Below are 4,596 nucleotides of genomic sequence, written 5' to 3' on the forward strand. Positions count from 1 at the left end.
GACCTTTTGAAAGCAGATCACCAGGGCTTTCTTTTGAGGAGCCTCTGGGTGGGTTTAAACCACCAACTTTTCGGTTAGCAGGCAGATGCTTAACTGGAGGCACTACCCAGGGACTGAATTGTACACTTTAAATGGGTGAATTGCAAGGTATGTGAATTCTATTGCAATAAAGCTGTTACAAATATGTATACACAACTATGTGTGTCTAAAACCCATTGTTATCGAGTCAATTCTGACTCAGTGACCCTTTAGGACAGAGTAGAACGGCTCCGTAGGGCTTCCAAGAAGCAGCTAGTGGATTCAAGTTACCAACCATTTGGTTAGCAGCCAAGCTCTTAACCACTATGCCACCAGGGCTCCATATATAATGGTTGAGATGAATCTTGAAGGACAAGGGTTTCTAAAGCTCCATTGGAATGGAAGACATTGTCAAAAGGTCCAGAAGAGTGAGTTGCAGGCCGTACAGTAATATCAGAGCATAAGAGAGCACTTAGATGTCAGGGTTGAGGTCATGGTAAGAAATTTGGACTTCATCTTTGTGAGGCAGTATAGTATGATGGTTAGAAGTACACACCCTGGAGCCTGGCTGCTCAGGTTCAATCCCAGATCTGGATTTAACCAGCTGCATGGCCTTCAGCAAGTCATTTTACCTCACTGAGCCCTAATTCCCTTCTTTTTTACGCAGATTGATGGATCAATTAGAGCTGTGTATCTAATGTCCTTGGAATAGTACCCAGCACATAGTGAGTATTGAGTGTTTGCTATCATGACACAACAAAAAGCCACTGAATGATTTTAAGCAGGGCAACATTTTGTTTATTTATTTATTTATTTTAGGAAGACAACCCTCACAGTGATGTGGAGGGTGGAGGGGGATTATAGTAAAGCTAAAGTGAGACTTAGAGAAAAATCTGTTGCAATAGTTCAGTAGATGATAGTGTAATAGATGACACCTGGAAAGGCAGGAAAAGCAGAAATGAAGAGGATGAAGAAAATTTAAAAGGATTTAAGAAATAGAATCAATAGGCTTCATAACTAAAAAGGGGAAGTGAGGGGTTGAGAGGTGTGTATTTTGGGTAACTCTCAGCTTTCTAGTTTGGATAACTGGGTGGATGGATGGAAAGATCATTCACTGAGGTGGAGAAACAGGAAGAAGAGGAAGTTTGAAGGACATGTTGGACAAATCAAGTATGTGGTATCTGTGGGATTCAAACCACATTTTCTGACATCAAATCCAGTACTCTTTCCATTTACCCACAACAACTAGACTCATTCGTGCCTTTGCCTTGAGGAGGTGTGGCTTGTTATACTATGGGATTGTAATGTTACAAGGAGGCCACTTCAGCAGCACGACCAGCCATGGTGAGCAGCCCTAGGGGAAGGGAGCGATGAAGGTGGAAGGGCATGCAAAGTGTGGAAGCCAATGGATTTAGGAGAGAAATTTCCCAAGGGACTGAGACATCATACTTGGAAACCAGCCACTGTCAAACCAATTCCTTGCTGCAGATCCAAGTAGCAGACAGAAATTTTTTTAGAATTGCACTCGATTTCCATGTCAAGCCTTTATTCATTTCCTCAGTTCAGTGAATTCTGAACCAACCCCAATGGTCCCAAGCCCTTCCGAAAGGAAAAGCGGAAGGAAAAGGCCCAAATTGGGGGAAAAAGGGAATTTGAAAGTGGTGGAAAAGTTTATTCAAAGCTGATTAGCTAGTGACTAGCGCCGGTGCCTGGCCTAAAGTAGGTGTTTAGTAAATATTCATTGTTAAACTGAACTAAATTAAAAAGGCAGCAAATGAAATTAGAGTATCAAGGATGTCACAGGTGCTTCAGACACCTACTTCCTCACCCATGAATCCCATCAAAATCACTCTGTTCCATGGCCCTTCCCTCTCCAAGGTGCCATCTAGTTAATCCAGTAGATGTCTCCTTGCTGATGTGTCCTTATGCATGCAGCTGACCTAAGTCAATCATGCTCAGGCCCACCTGTCAAGTGTGCAGGTCAGCCAGTGTCCAAGCGGGATCCCTACAAGCTCCCCATCAACAACAGCCAGCATCGGTGCTGGTGGCACATTCCTCCATTGAAACCCAAAATGTTTCCTTTGTTTCCTCTGCCTTGGTTACTTTTCTGATATGAACATCCTTTACCTGGCCAATGGTGCAAGCACATGTGGAACGTTAAAATGTCAGTTTTACGAAGGGTGAGCTTCAGGTGAACATGGGCTGCATACTAGGTCAAATGGTGATCACAATTAGACACATCTAAATAATGCCAAAATTTCAACTCTTCAGCCAGTAACATAAAGCTGATAATGGCTTATAATAAATTACAATGTCAGGGACACATCTTCAAAGCGAACATGCTCTGATGGCCTCAGAAAGCTCTGATTTCATCATTGCTCCCATTTCTAGGAACACATTTCCTCCTTCCATGGGATATGCCTTCATGTGTTGTTCTAAAAAAGTGTGGTTAGCTGTGGGCTTTTCAACTCTTACGCTCTCCTCCCTTTCCCCAGTGAAAAGACTGATTGACTCTCTTTCTTTTTAAAGGGCTTGAGTCCCCAGGCCTAGGGCTCTGCGCTTGTTTGAGAGTGAGCACCAGCTGGGGTAAAACGTGTCAGTCACCATCAGAAGGACTCGCATGTCCATTTGAGTGTCACTCTGATGTGGCCATTGCACCATATGGTCCCTTCTCACCCAGGATTTCTCAGTCTAAAGCTCTCCTGCATCCTCCCCCCAATACACACACATACTTCAGCTTTGAGGGACTAGAGTCCTAACTCCTTGAAGCACATGCAAGGAGCTCTTTGAAGCACACCCTTGGTCTTTCCAATCCTGACTCTCAGGCTGGACATTGTCAACTGCAACTGCTTGGGCACGGACCTTGGAGAGGCCACTTCCAAACTGTCCTGGCCAGGGGCTCTAATGACAAGCTTTTCTCTGTAGAGGTTTGCAAGGTGCCAAAAACTTCTCCAGTGCTCCAGCCAGGAGCAGCCAATGGAAGCTGTAGCTGGGACCTCTCCCACTTTCCCCCCAGTAGCATCCCAGCCTCCTGCCTCTCTCTTTCCCTGCTTTGCTCTCTCTCTCCTGGCCAGCGTGACTCTCTGGTCTCTCAGAGGTTGTGTTTCTGTCTCATGAGTATGTGCATGGTCAAGGACCGACTGGTGTTAGGTAAGTGCTTGCTCAGGTGGCCCAGACAGAAAAGGGGTATAATTATTGCTAAGACAGCAGTGCTGTGATGTGTGTGTGTGTGTGTGTAAAATACAATATAGGGAATAACAACTTGCCTACTGGTTTCCTAGAGAAACCAGCTCTGTGGTTCGTATGTGAGGGATACGCAGGGGCCTGGCAAATTCCAGAGGTTGGAAAGGACTGTCTGGCTGGGCTCAGGGTGAGGGCTCAGCTTGAGACAAGGGGCTGGCCCTCACTCCATGCTCTCATCTCACAGCGCATGAAGGAATGTCTTTCCTCCAAAGTTTGAGATCCTGAAAAACAACAGGTGGCCGTCTGCTGTGCCGGTCTTGAGTTTTCATTTAAGATTAGGAGTTCAGCATGGTCTAGGGAAGAGGGGAAATGCTACTAAGTGCCTGGGGATAAGAGGGGAGACATTCAGAGCAGAATATTAGTGGGAGAGTCGTAGCTTGTTTAAAACTGCCTGTTTGTGGGTCCAACCCTGGAGAGGTGTGTTCCCTGGGGCTGAGCTGTGACACAAATCTGCCTTTTAACAGAGCCCCTTAACTGAGGCAGGCAGGCCGGAAGGAGGTGGGCAGTTCATTAAGTGGATGTCGATACTTCGTTTGCTCCTGAATTGTAGCTGTTTGTGTTTCACATGTTTTCTAGACTTTGCTTGGTTCCTTAAAAAGGAATGACAGTAGAAATAAAGTTATTTTGGTTTTGGGAAAAACCAGTACGTCGGTGGACACCTGGCCGGCAGCTGCAGAAGAGGACCAGGAAGGTGAGTGCAGGGGCCCCAGGGTAGGGCAGGGGGAGCCAGCTTCTAGGCAACCCTGGCACCTCTGCGCTGGTAGTGACCCATTTATCTCAAGTTTCATGTGCCAAAGAGAAGACTTTAACACAGGAATCAGATGCCTCTAATTTCCTTAAGAAACACGATAAGCGATCTCCCAAATCTCCAGGTGAGGTCGACAGTAAGGATGGTGGCAGTTCATGGACTCTGCACACCCTTTGCTTGTACCCTTGGTTTCTTCCTGCTCCCACAGTCAGCTGGGCTGGAGGGCAGGGTGGGGGACTGAGGGTTAAGCCCAGGCCCTGGGGTATCAAAAAGTTCCTGCAGCTCTGAGTGAGAAATGACACCATACTTTGATTTTATGTCACATCTTTCATAGGTTATTAAGGTAAGGAAGAGAAAGGAAGAGTGATACACCAAATACTGATTTTTGGGAAAGTAGATCTCCAGGCCTTTCTTCTGAGGTGCCTCTGGATGAGCTGGAACTTCCAACCTTTCAGGTAGCAGCCAAGCACGTTAAACATTTACACCACCCAAGGATTCCACATTGAATGCATTTAACAGTTATAAAATGCATTCTAATTTCAAAAAGCTAAAAGTGTAAAGGGGGAAATATATATTCTATCCGGAGG

Source organism: Trichechus manatus, unplaced genomic scaffold (assembly GCF_000243295.1).
Source record: "Trichechus manatus latirostris isolate Lorelei unplaced genomic scaffold, TriManLat1.0 scaffold00067, whole genome shotgun sequence".
In the NCBI taxonomy this organism is placed as follows: domain Eukaryota; kingdom Metazoa; phylum Chordata; class Mammalia; order Sirenia; family Trichechidae; genus Trichechus; species Trichechus manatus.